Genomic DNA, 12,283 nt, shown 5'->3' on the forward strand with positions numbered 1-12,283 from the left:
ATGCCATTTTTACATTCACTTTTTACACTGCACACTTGCTTCTTTTACATTTGCTTTCTCTCTTGCACTCTTTAGGCCTTGCAAAATCCTAGTATTCTCAGTCTTACCGCTATCACTCTTAGCAGCCGCAGCGGGCGTGGTGGCCACCAGCGTTGTGGCTTTTTACTTTTAATAATAGCAGGCTTCATTTCCATAGTATCTGGGCCTCCCGCCGGGCTGGAAGCCATAGCTAGTAACCTGCAGACCAATTTACAGGGCAACACAGGCTGAACATCTTTGCAGACAACGCGCCCTAATAAAAGAGAAGCTGACTGAAAAGCAGCTTCGCTTCCAGGAACGGGCAACCATCTCAACTTCTTCCTTAGCCGACTCCTGGACAATGGGCTCTGGTCCAGCTTGCTCTTTCTTTCACCCCCGGGATGGTTTCTTAGCCCTGCGCAGACCTTGCGCCCAGCCCTTTTGAAAGAGGGCGGCTGCGGCCTGTGACTGGTTGCTGAACAACACCTGTGGGTATAAGGGCCGCCCCCAGCTCTTGCACTGCTCCTGTTGGAGTATGAAGTTCCCTTAAGAGAAGGCAAAAAGTGAAGAAAAAGGTCTAGCGTGAAGTAGTGCAAAGAGCTGCCAGCAGCCAGGCTGCAAAGTAGAAGAGGAGTAAGTGAGAAGCTTGTCTCTGCCTACGGCCACACCACCCTGAACACGCCCGATCTCGTCTGATCTCGGAAGCTAAGCAGGGTCGGGCCTGGTTAGTACTTGGATGGGAGACCGCCTGGGAATACCAGGTGCTGTAGGCTTTTGCTTTTCCTCACTTCCACCAGCAGGGGTCACTCTCCTCTATGCCATTTTTACATTCACTTTTTACACTGCACACTTGCTTCTTTTACATTCGCTTTCTCTCTTGCACTCTTTAGGCCTTGCAAAATCCTAGTATTCTCAGTCTTACCGCTATCACTCTTAGCAGCCGCAGCGGGCGTGGTGGCCACCAGCGTTGTGGCTTTTTACTTTTAATAATAGCAGGCTTCATTTCCATAGTATCTGGGCCTCCCGCCGGGCTGGAAGCCATAGCTAGTAACCTGCAGACCAATTTACAGGGCAACACAGGCTGAACATCTTTGCAGACAACGCGCCCTAAGAAAAGAGAAGCTGACTGAAAAGCAGCTTCGCTTCCAGGCACGGGCAACCATCTCAACTTCTTCCTTAGCCGACTACTGGACAATGGGCTCTGGTCCAGCTTGCTCTTTCTTTCACCCCCGGGATGGTTTCTTAGCCCTGCGCAGACCTTGCGCCCAGCCCTTTTGAAAGAGGGCGGCTGCGGCCTGTGACTGGTTGCTGAACAACACCTGTGGGTATAAGGGCCGCCCCCAGCTCTTGCACTGCTCCTGTTGGAGTATGAAGTTCCCTTAAGAGAAGGCAAAAAGTGAAGAAAAAGGTCTAGCGTGAAGTAGTGCAAAGGGCTGCCAGCAGCCAGGCTGCAAAGTAGAAGAGGAGTAATTGAGAAGCCTGTCTCTGCCTACGGCCACACCACCCTGAACACGCCCGATCTCGTCTGATCTCGGAAGCTAAGCAGGGTCGGGCCTGGTTAGTACTTGGATGGGAGACCGCCTGGGAATACCAGGTGCTGTAGGCTTTTGCTTTTCCTCACTTCCACCAGCAGGGGTCACTCTCCTCTATGCCATTTTTACATTCACTTTTTACACTGCACACTTGCTTCTTTTACATTCACTTTCTCTCTTGCACTCTTTAGGCCTTGCAAAATCCTAGTATTCTCAGTCTTACCGCTATCACTCTTAGCAGCCGCAGCGGGCGTGGTGGCCACCAGCGTTGTGGCTTTTTACTTTTAATAATAGCAGGCTTCATTTCCATAGTATCTGGGCCTCCCGCCGGGCTGGAAGCCATAGCTAGTAACCTGCAGACCAATTTACAGGGCAACACAGGCTGAACATCTTTGCAGACAACGCGCCCTAAGAAAAGAGAAGCTGACTGAAAAGCAGCTTCGCTTCCAGGCACGGGCAACCATCTCAACTTCTTCCTTAGCCGACTACTGGACAATGGGCTCTGGTCCAGCTTGCTCTTTCTTTCACCCCCGGGATGGTTTCTTAGCCCTGCGCAGACCTTGCGCCCAGCCCTTTTGAAAGAGGGCGGCTGCGGCCTGTGACTGGTTGCTGAACAACACCTGTGGGTATAAGGGCCGCCCCCCAGCTCTTGCACTGCTCCTGTTGGAGTATGAAGTTCCCTTAAGAGAAGGCAAAAAGTGAAGAAGAAGGTCTAGCGTGAAGTAGTGCAAAGGGCTGCCAGCAGCCAGGCTGCAAAGTAGAAGAGGAGTAAGTGAGAGGCCTGTCTCTGCCTACGGCCACACCACCCTGAACACGCCCGATCTCGTCTGATCTCGGAAGCTAAGCAGGGTCGGGCCTGGTTAGTACTTGGATGGGAGACCGCCTGGGAATACCAGGTGCTGTAGGCTTTTGCTTTTCCTCACTTCCACCAGCAGGGGTCACTCTCCTCTATGCCATTTTTACATTCACTTTTTACACTGCACACTTGCTTCTTTTACATTCGCTTTCTCTCTTGCACTCTTTAGGCCTTGCAAAATCCTAGTATTCTCAGTCTTACCGCTATCACTCTTAGCAGCCGCAGCGGGCGTGGTGGCCACCAGCGTTGTGGCTTTTTACTTTTAATAATAGCAGGCTTCATTTCCATAGTATCTGGGCCTCCCGCCGGGCTGGAAGCCATAGCTAGTAACCTGCAGACCAATTTACAGGGCAACACAGGCTGAACATCTTTGCAGACAACGTGCCCTAAGAAAAGAGAAGCTGACTGAAAAGCAGCTTCGCTTCCAGGCACGGGCAACCATCTCAACTTCTTCCTTAGCCGACTCCTGGACAATGGGCTCTGGTCCAGCTTGCTCTTTCTTTCACCCCCGGGATGGTTTCTTAGCCCTGCGCAGACCTTGCGCCCAGCCCTTTTGAAAGAGGGCGGCTGCGGCCTGTGACTGGTTGCTGAACAACACCTGTGGGTATAAGGGCCGCCCCCAGCTCTTGCACTGCTCCTGTTGGAGTATGAAGTTCCCTTAAGAGAAGGCAAAAAGTGAAGAAAAAGGTCTAGCGTGAAGTAGTGCAAAGGGCTGCCAGCAGCCAGGCTGCAAAGTAGAAGAGGAGTAAGTGAGAAGCCTGTCTCTGCCTACGGCCACACCACCCTGAACACGCCCGATCTCGTCTGATCTCGGAAGCTAAGCAGGGTCGGGCCTGGTTAGTACTTGGATGGGAGACCGCCTGGGAATACCAGGTGCTGTAGGCTTTTGCTTTTCCTCACTTCCACCAGCAGGGGTCACTCTCCTCTATGCCATTTTTACATTCACTTTTTACACTGCACACTTGCTTCTTTTACATTCGCTTTCTCTCTTGCACTCTTTAGGCCTTGCAAAATCCTAGTATTCTCAGTCTTACCGCTATCACTCTTAGCAGCCGCAGCGGGCGTGGTGGCCACCAGCGTTGTGGCTTTTTACTTTTAATAATAGCAGGCTTCATTTCCATAGTATCTGGGCCTCCCGCCGGGCTGGAAGCCATAGCTAGTAACCTGCAGACCAATTTACAGGGCAACACAGGCTGAACATCTTTGCAGACAACGTGCCCTAAGAAAAGAGAAGCTGACTGAAAAGCAGCTTCGCTTCCAGGCACGGGCAACCATCTCAACTTCTTCCTTAGCCGACTCCTGGACAATGGGCTCTGGTCCAGCTTGCTCTTTCTTTCACCCCCGGGATGGTTTCTTAGCCCTGCGCAGACCTTGCGCCCAGCCCTTTTGAAAGAGGGCGGCTGCGGCCTGTGACTGGTTGCTGAACAACACCTGTGGGTATAAGGGCCGCCCCCAGCTCTTGCACTGCTCCTGTTGGAGTATGAAGTTCCCTTAAGAGAAGGCAAAAAGTGAAGAAAAAGGTCTAGCGTGAAGTAGTGCAAAGGGCTGCCAGCAGCCAGGCTGCAAAGTAGAAGAGGAGTAAGTGAGAAGCCTGTCTCTGCCTACGGCCACACCACCCTGAACACGCCCGATCTCGTCTGATCTCGGAAGCTAAGCAGGGTCGGGCCTGGTTAGTACTTGGATGGGAGACCGCCTGGGAATACCAGGTGCTGTAGGCTTTTGCTTTTCCTCACTTCCACCAGCAGGGGTCACTCTCCTCTATGCCATTTTTACATTCACTTTTTACACTGCACACTTGCTTCTTTTACATTCGCTTTCTCTCTTGCACTCTTTAGGCCTTGCAAAATCCTAGTATTCTCAGTCTTACCGCTATCACTCTTAGCAGCCGCAGCGGGCGTGGTGGCCACCAGCGTTGTGGCTTTTTACTTTTAATAATAGCAGGCTTCATTTCCATAGTATCTGGGCCTCCCGCCGGGCTGGAAGCCATAGCTAGTAACCTGCAGACCAATTTACAGGGCAACACAGGCTGAACATCTTTGCAGACAACGCGCCCTAAGAAAAGAGAAGCTGACTGAAAAGCAGCTTCGCTTCCAGGCACGGGCAACCATCTCAACTTCTTCCTTAGCCGACTCCTGGACAATGGGCTCTGGTCCAGCTTGCTCTTTCTTTCACCCCCGGGATGGTTTCTTAGCCCTGCGCAGACCTTGCGCCCAGCCCTTTTGAAAGAGGGCGGCTGCGGCCTGTGACTGGTTGCTGAACAACACCTGTGGGTATAAGGGCCGCCCCCAGCTCTTGCACTGCTCCTGTTGGAGTATGAAGTTCCCTTAAGAGAAGGCAAAAAGTGAAGAAAAAGGTCTAGCGTGAAGTAGTGCAAAGGGCTGCCAGCAGCCAGGCTGCAAAGTAGAAGAGGAGTAAGTGAGAAGCCTGTCTCTGCCTACGGCCACACCACCCTGAACACGCCCGATCTCGTCTGATCTCGGAAGCTAAGCAGGGTCGGGCCTGGTTAGTACTTGGATGGGAGACCGCCTGGGAATACCAGGTGCTGTAGGCTTTTGCTTTTCCTCACTTCCACCAGCAGGGGTCACTCTCTATGCCATTTTTACATTCACTTTTTACACTGCACACTTGCTTCTTTTACATTCACTTTCTCTCTTGCACTCTTTAGGCCTTGCAAAATCCTAGTATTCTCAGTCTTACCGCTATCACTCTTAGCAGCCGCAGCGGGCGTGGTGGCCACCAGCGTTGTGGCTTTTTTCTTTTAATAATAGCAGGCTTCATTTCCATAGTATCTGGGCCTCCCGCCGGGCTGGAAGCCATAGCTAGTAACCTGCAGACCAATTTACAGGGCAACACAGGCTGAACATCTTTGCAGACAACGTGCCCTAAGAAAAGAGAAGCTGACTGAAAAGCAGCTTCGCTTCCAGGCACGGGCAACCATCTCAACTTCTTCCTTAGCCGACTCCTGGACAATGGGCTCTGGTCCAGCTTGCTCTTTCTTTCACCCCCGGGATGGTTTCTTAGCCCTGCGCAGACCTTGCGCCCAGCCCTTTTGAAAGAGGGCGGCTGCGGCCTGTGACTGGTTGCTGAACAACACCTGTGGGTATAAGGGCCGCCCCCAGCTCTTGCACTGCTCCTGTTGGAGTATGAAGTTCCCTTAAGAGAAGGCAAAAAGTGAAGAAAAAGGTCTAGCGTGAAGTAGTGCAAAGAGCTGCCAGCAGCCAGGCTGCAAAGTAGAAGAGGAGTAAGTGAGAAGTTTGTCTCCGCCTACGGCCACACCACCCTGAACACGTCTGATCTCGGAAGCTAAGCAGGGTCGGGCCTGGTTAGTACTTGGATGGGAGACCGCCTGGGAATACCAGGTGCTGTAGGCTTTTGCTTTTCCTCACTTCCACCAGCAGGGGTCACTCTCCTCTATGCCATTTTTACATTCACTTTTTACACTGCACACTTGCTTCTTTTACATTCGCTTTCTCTCTTGCACTCTTTAGGCCTTGCAAAATCCTAGTATTCTCAGTCTTACCGCTATCACTCTTAGCAGCCGCAGCGGGCGTGGTGGCCACCAGCGTTGTGGCTTTTTACTTTTAATAATAGCAGGCTTCATTTCCATAGTATCTGGGCCTCCCGCCGGGCTGGAAGCCATAGCTAGTAACCTGCAGACCAATTTACAGGGCAACACAGGCTGAACATCTTTGCAGACAACGTGCCCTAAGAAAAGAGAAGCTGACTGAAAAGCAGCTTCGCTTCCAGGCACGGGCAACCATCTCAACTTCTTCCTTAGCCGACTCCTGGACAATGGGCTCTGGTCCAGCTTGCTCTTTCTTTCACCCCCGGGATGGTTTCTTAGCCCTGCGCAGACCTTGCGCCCAGCCCTTTTGAAAGAGGGCGGCTGCGGCCTGTGACTGGTTGCTGAACAACACCTGTGGGTATAAGGGCCGCCCCCAGCTCTTGCACTGCTCCTGTTGGAGTATGAAGTTCCCTTAAGAGAAGGCAAAAAGTGAAGAAAAAGGTCTAGCGTGAAGTAGTGCAAAGGGCTGCCAGCAGCCAGGCTGCAAAGTAGAAGAGGAGTAAGTGAGAAGCCTGTCTCTGCCTACGGCCACACCACCCTGAACACGCCCGATCTCGTCTGATCTCGGAAGCTAAGCAGGGTCGGGCCTGGTTAGTACTTGGATGGGAGACCGCCTGGGAATACCAGGTGCTGTAGGCTTTTGCTTTTCCTCACTTCCACCAGCAGGGGTCACTCTCCTCTATGCCATTTTTACATTCACTTTTTACACTGCACACTTGCTTCTTTTACATTCGCTTTCTCTCTTGCACTCTTTAGGCCTTGCAAAATCCTAGTATTCTCAGTCTTACCGCTATCACTCTTAGCAGCCGCAGCGGGCGTGGTGGCCACCAGCGTTGTGGCTTTTTACTTTTAATAATAGCAGGCTTCATTTCCATAGTATCTGGGCCTCCCGCCGGGCTGGAAGCCATAGCTAGTAACCTGCAGACCAATTTACAGGGCAACACAGGCTGAACATCTTTGCAGACAACGCGCCCTAAGAAAAGAGAAGCTGACTGAAAAGCAGCTTCGCTTCCAGGCACGGGCAACCATCTCAACTTCTTCCTTAGCCGACTCCTGGACAATGGGCTCTGGTCCAGCTTGCTCTTTCTTTCACCCCCGGGATGGTTTCTTAGCCCTGCGCAGACCTTGCGCCCAGCCCTTTTGAAAGAGGGCGGCTGCGGCCTGTGACTGGTTGCTGAACAACACCTGTGGGTATAAGGGCCGCCCCCAGCTCTTGCACTGCTCCTGTTGGAGTATGAAGTTCCCTTAAGAGAAGGCAAAAAGTGAAGAAAAAGGTCTAGCGTGAAGTAGTGCAAAGGGCTGCCAGCAGCCAGGCTGCAAAGTAGAAGAGGAGTAAGTGAGAAGCCTGTCTCTGCCTACGGCCACACCACCCTGAACACGCCCGATCTCGTCTGATCTCGGAAGCTAAGCAGGGTCGGGCCTGGTTAGTACTTGGATGGGAGACCGCCTGGGAATACCAGGTGCTGTAGGCTTTTGCTTTTCCTCACTTCCACCAGCAGGGGTCACTCTCCTCTATGCCATTTTTACATTCACTTTTTACACTGCACACTTGCTTCTTTTACATTCACTTTCTCTCTTGCACTCTTTAGGCCTTGCAAAATCCTAGTATTCTCAGTCTTACCGCTATCACTCTTAGCAGCCGCAGCGGGCGTGGTGGCCACCAGCGTTGTGGCTTTTTTCTTTTAATAATAGCAGGCTTCATTTCCATAGTATCTGGGCCTCCCGCCGGGCTGGAAGCCATAGCTAGTAACCTGCAGACCAATTTACAGGGCAACACAGGCTGAACATCTTTGCAGACAACGTGCCCTAAGAAAAGAGAAGCTGACTGAAAAGCAGCTTCGCTTCCAGGCACGGGCAACCATCTCAACTTCTTCCTTAGCCGACTCCTGGACAATGGGCTCTGGTCCAGCTTGCTCTTTCTTTCACCCCCGGGATGGTTTCTTAGCCCTGCGCAGACCTTGCGCCCAGCCCTTTTGAAAGAGGGCGGCTGCGGCCTGTGACTGGTTGCTGAACAACACCTGTGGGTATAAGGGCCGCCCCCAGCTCTTGCACTGCTCCTGTTGGAGTATGAAGTTCCCTTAAGAGAAGGCAAAAAGTGAAGAAAAAGGTCTAGCGTGAAGTAGTGCAAAGAGCTGCCAGCAGCCAGGCTGCAAAGTAGAAGAGGAGTAAGTGAGAAGTTTGTCTCCGCCTACGGCCACACCACCCTGAACACGTCTGATCTCGGAAGCTAAGCAGGGTCGGGCCTGGTTAGTACTTGGATGGGAGACCGCCTGGGAATACCAGGTGCTGTAGGCTTTTGCTTTTCCTCACTTCCACCAGCAGGGGTCACTCTCCTCTATGCCATTTTTACATTCACTTTTTACACTGCACACTTGCTTCTTTTACATTCGCTTTCTCTCTTGCACTCTTTAGGCCTTGCAAAATCCTAGTATTCTCAGTCTTACCGCTATCACTCTTAGCAGCCGCAGCGGGCGTGGTGGCCACCAGCGTTGTGGCTTTTTACTTTTAATAATAGCAGGCTTCATTTCCATAGTATCTGGGCCTCCCGCCGGGCTGGAAGCCATAGCTAGTAACCTGCAGACCAATTTACAGGGCAACACAGGCTGAACATCTTTGCAGACAACGTGCCCTAAGAAAAGAGAAGCTGACTGAAAAGCAGCTTCGCTTCCAGGCACGGGCAACCATCTCAACTTCTTCCTTAGCCGACTCCTGGACAATGGGCTCTGGTCCAGCTTGCTCTTTCTTTCACCCCCGGGATGGTTTCTTAGCCCTGCGCAGACCTTGCGCCCAGCCCTTTTGAAAGAGGGCGGCTGCGGCCTGTGACTGGTTGCTGAACAACACCTGTGGGTATAAGGGCCGCCCCCAGCTCTTGCACTGCTCCTGTTGGAGTATGAAGTTCCCTTAAGAGAAGGCAAAAAGTGAAGAAAAAGGTCTAGCGTGAAGTAGTGCAAAGGGCTGCCAGCAGCCAGGCTGCAAAGTAGAAGAGGAGTAAGTGAGAAGCCTGTCTCTGCCTACGGCCACACCACCCTGAACACGCCCGATCTCGTCTGATCTCGGAAGCTAAGCAGGGTCGGGCCTGGTTAGTACTTGGATGGGAGACCGCCTGGGAATACCAGGTGCTGTAGGCTTTTGCTTTTCCTCACTTCCACCAGCAGGGGTCACTCTCCTCTATGCCATTTTTACATTCACTTTTTACACTGCACACTTGCTTCTTTTACATTCGCTTTCTCTCTTGCACTCTTTAGGCCTTGCAAAATCCTAGTATTCTCAGTCTTACCGCTATCACTCTTAGCAGCCGCAGCGGGCGTGGTGGCCACCAGCGTTGTGGCTTTTTACTTTTAATAATAGCAGGCTTCATTTCCATAGTATCTGGGCCTCCCGCCGGGCTGGAAGCCATAGCTAGTAACCTGCAGACCAATTTACAGGGCAACACAGGCTGAACATCTTTGCAGACAACGCGCCCTAAGAAAAGAGAAGCTGACTGAAAAGCAGCTTCGCTTCCAGGCACGGGCAACCATCTCAACTTCTTCCTTAGCCGACTCCTGGACAATGGGCTCTGGTCCAGCTTGCTCTTTCTTTCACCCCCGGGATGGTTTCTTAGCCCTGCGCAGACCTTGCGCCCAGCCCTTTTGAAAGAGGGCGGCTGCGGCCTGTGACTGGTTGCTGAACAACACCTGTGGGTATAAGGGCCGCCCCCAGCTCTTGCACTGCTCCTGTTGGAGTATGAAGTTCCCTTAAGAGAAGGCAAAAAGTGAAGAAAAAGGTCTAGCGTGAAGTAGTGCAAAGGGCTGCCAGCAGCCAGGCTGCAAAGTAGAAGAGGAGTAAGTGAGAAGCCTGTCTCTGCCTACGGCCACACCACCCTGAACACGCCCGATCTCGGAAGCTAAGCAGGGTCGGGCCTGGTTAGTACTTGGATGGGAGACCGCCTGGGAATACCAGGTGCTGTAGGCTTTTGCTTTTCCTCACTTCCACCAGCAGGGGTCACTCTCCTCTATGCCATTTTTACATTCACTTTTTACACTGCACACTTGCTTCTTTTACATTTGCTTTCTCTCTTGCACTCTTTAGGCCTTGCAAAATCCTAGTATTCTCAGTCTTACCGCTATCACTCTTAGCAGCCGCAGCGGGCGTGGTGGCCACCAGCGTTGTGGCTTTTTACTTTTAATAATAGCAGGCTTCATTTCCATAGTATCTGGGCCTCCCGCCGGGCTGGAAGCCATAGCTAGTAACCTGCAGACCAATTTACAGGGCAACACAGGCTGAACATCTTTGCAGACAACGCGCCCTAATAAAAGAGAAGCTGACTGAAAAGCAGCTTCGCTTCCAGGAACGGGCAACCATCTCAACTTCTTCCTTAGCCGACTCCTGGACAATGGGCTCTGGTCCAGCTTGCTCTTTCTTTCACCCCCGGGATGGTTTCTTAGCCCTGCGCAGACCTTGCGCCCAGCCCTTTTGAAAGAGGGCGGCTGCGGCCTGTGACTGGTTGCTGAACAACACCTGTGGGTATAAGGGCCGCCCCCAGCTCTTGCACTGCTCCTGTTGGAGTATGAAGTTCCCTTAAGAGAAGGCAAAAAGTGAAGAAAAAGGTCTAGCGTGAAGTAGTGCAAAGAGCTGCCAGCAGCCAGGCTGCAAAGTAGAAGAGGAGTAAGTGAGAAGCTTGTCTCTGCCTACGGCCACACCACCCTGAACACGCCCGATCTCGTCTGATCTCGGAAGCTAAGCAGGGTCGGGCCTGGTTAGTACTTGGATGGGAGACCGCCTGGGAATACCAGGTGCTGTAGGCTTTTGCTTTTCCTCACTTCCACCAGCAGGGGTCACTCTCCTCTATGCCATTTTTACATTCACTTTTTACACTGCACACTTGCTTCTTTTACATTCGCTTTCTCTCTTGCACTCTTTAGGCCTTGCAAAATCCTAGTATTCTCAGTCTTACCGCTATCACTCTTAGCAGCCGCAGCGGGCGTGGTGGCCACCAGCGTTGTGGCTTTTTTCTTTTAATAATAGCAGGCTTCATTTCCATAGTATCTGGGCCTCCCGCCGGGCTGGAAGCCATAGCTAGTAACCTGCAGACCAATTTACAGGGCAACACAGGCTGAACATCTTTGCAGACAACGCGCCCTAAGAAAAGAGAAGCTGACTGAAAAGCAGCTTCGCTTCCAGGCACGGGCAACCATCTCAACTTCTTCCTTAGCCGACTACTGGACAATGGGCTCTGGTCCAGCTTGCTCTTTCTTTCACCCCCGGGATGGTTTCTTAGCCCTGCGCAGACCTTGCGCCCAGCCCTTTTGAAAGAGGGCGGCTGCGGCCTGTGACTGGTTGCTGAACAACACCTGTGGGTATAAGGGCCGCCCCCAGCTCTTGCACTGCTCCTGTTGGAGTATGAAGTTCCCTTAAGAGAAGGCAAAAAGTGAAGAAAAAGGTCTAGCGTGAAGTAGTGCAAAGGGCTGCCAGCAGCCAGGCTGCAAAGTAGAAGAGGAGTAAGTGAGAAGCCTGTCTCTGCCTACGGCCACACCACCCTGAACACGCCTGATCTCGGAAGCTAAGCAGGGTCGGGCCTGGTTAGTACTTGGTTGTGAGACCGCCTGGGAATACCAGGTGCTGTAGGCTTTTGCTTTTCCTCACTTCCACCAGCAGGGGTCACTCTCCTCTATGCCATTTTTACATTCACTTTTTACACTGCACACTTGCTTCTTTTACATTCGCTTTCTCTCTTGCACTCTTTAGGCCTTGCAAAATCCTAGTATTCTCAGTCTTACCGCTATCACTCTTAGCAGCCGCAGCGGGCGTGGTGGCCACCAGCGTTGTGGCTTTTTACTTTTAATAATAGCAGGCTTCATTTCCATAGTATCTGGGCCTCCCGCCGGGCTGGAAGCCATAGCTAGTAACCTGCAGACCAATTTACAGGGCAACACAGGCTGAACATCTTTGCAGACAACGTGCCCTAAGAAAAGAGAAGCTGACTGAAAAGCAGCTTCGCTTCCAGGCACGGGCAACCATCTCAACTTCTTCCTTAGCCGACTCCTGGACAATGGGCTCTGGTCCAGCTTGCTCTTTCTTTCACCCCCGGGATGGTTTCTTAGCCCTGCGCAGACCTTGCGCCCAGCCCTTTTGAAAGAGGGCGGCTGCGGCCTGTGACTGGTTGCTGAACAACACCTGTGGGTATAAGGGCCGCCCCCAGCTCTTGCACTGCTCCTGTTGGAGTATGAAGTTCCCTTAAGAGAAGGCAAAAAGTGAAGAAAAAGGTCTAGCGTGAAGTAGTGCAAAGAGCTGCCAGCAGCCAGGCTGCAAAGTAGAAGAGGAGTAAGTGAGAAG

At 52.1% G+C, this 12,283-nt stretch overlaps 10 non-coding genes and 4 pseudogenes across 10 annotated transcripts; all 14 read left to right on the plus strand.

Annotated features, from left to right (window-relative positions):
* Nucleotides 1-672: 672 nt before the first annotated feature.
* LOC142188878 (5S ribosomal RNA) lies at nucleotides 673-791 on the plus strand. Its single transcript, XR_012713155.1, has one exon. It is a non-coding gene; the product is annotated as a 5S ribosomal RNA (ribosomal RNA).
* A 714-nt stretch (nucleotides 792-1,505) lies between these two features.
* On the plus strand, nucleotides 1,506-1,624 carry LOC142188879 (5S ribosomal RNA). Its single transcript, XR_012713156.1, has one exon. It is a non-coding gene; the product is annotated as a 5S ribosomal RNA (ribosomal RNA).
* Nucleotides 1,625-2,339: 715 nt separating this feature from the next.
* LOC142188882 (5S ribosomal RNA) lies at nucleotides 2,340-2,458 on the plus strand. The gene has a single exon (XR_012713157.1). It is a non-coding gene; the product is annotated as a 5S ribosomal RNA (ribosomal RNA).
* A 714-nt stretch (nucleotides 2,459-3,172) lies between these two features.
* Nucleotides 3,173-3,291, plus strand: LOC142188883 (5S ribosomal RNA). The gene has a single exon (XR_012713158.1). It is a non-coding gene; the product is annotated as a 5S ribosomal RNA (ribosomal RNA).
* A 714-nt stretch (nucleotides 3,292-4,005) lies between these two features.
* On the plus strand, nucleotides 4,006-4,124 carry LOC142188885 (5S ribosomal RNA). Its single transcript, XR_012713160.1, has one exon. It is a non-coding gene; the product is annotated as a 5S ribosomal RNA (ribosomal RNA).
* A 714-nt stretch (nucleotides 4,125-4,838) lies between these two features.
* Nucleotides 4,839-4,957, plus strand: LOC142188886 (5S ribosomal RNA). The gene has a single exon (XR_012713161.1). It is a non-coding gene; the product is annotated as a 5S ribosomal RNA (ribosomal RNA).
* Nucleotides 4,958-5,668: 711 nt separating this feature from the next.
* Nucleotides 5,669-5,777, plus strand: LOC142188845 (5S ribosomal RNA; annotated as a pseudogene).
* Nucleotides 5,778-6,491: 714 nt separating this feature from the next.
* On the plus strand, nucleotides 6,492-6,610 carry LOC142188887 (5S ribosomal RNA). Its single transcript, XR_012713162.1, has one exon. It is a non-coding gene; the product is annotated as a 5S ribosomal RNA (ribosomal RNA).
* Nucleotides 6,611-7,324: 714 nt separating this feature from the next.
* Nucleotides 7,325-7,443, plus strand: LOC142188888 (5S ribosomal RNA). Its single transcript, XR_012713163.1, has one exon. It is a non-coding gene; the product is annotated as a 5S ribosomal RNA (ribosomal RNA).
* Nucleotides 7,444-8,157: 714 nt separating this feature from the next.
* LOC142188847 (5S ribosomal RNA) lies at nucleotides 8,158-8,266 on the plus strand (annotated as a pseudogene).
* Nucleotides 8,267-8,980: 714 nt separating this feature from the next.
* On the plus strand, nucleotides 8,981-9,099 carry LOC142188889 (5S ribosomal RNA). Its single transcript, XR_012713164.1, has one exon. It is a non-coding gene; the product is annotated as a 5S ribosomal RNA (ribosomal RNA).
* Nucleotides 9,100-9,813: 714 nt separating this feature from the next.
* LOC142188842 (5S ribosomal RNA) lies at nucleotides 9,814-9,922 on the plus strand (annotated as a pseudogene).
* A 714-nt stretch (nucleotides 9,923-10,636) lies between these two features.
* Nucleotides 10,637-10,755, plus strand: LOC142188890 (5S ribosomal RNA). The gene has a single exon (XR_012713165.1). It is a non-coding gene; the product is annotated as a 5S ribosomal RNA (ribosomal RNA).
* Nucleotides 10,756-11,469: 714 nt separating this feature from the next.
* LOC142188849 (5S ribosomal RNA) lies at nucleotides 11,470-11,578 on the plus strand (annotated as a pseudogene).
* Nucleotides 11,579-12,283: the final 705 nt, after the last annotated feature.

Source organism: Leptodactylus fuscus, unplaced genomic scaffold, assembly GCF_031893055.1.
Source record: "Leptodactylus fuscus isolate aLepFus1 unplaced genomic scaffold, aLepFus1.hap2 HAP2_SCAFFOLD_820, whole genome shotgun sequence".
Taxonomy (NCBI): Eukaryota; Metazoa; Chordata; class Amphibia; order Anura; family Leptodactylidae; genus Leptodactylus; species Leptodactylus fuscus.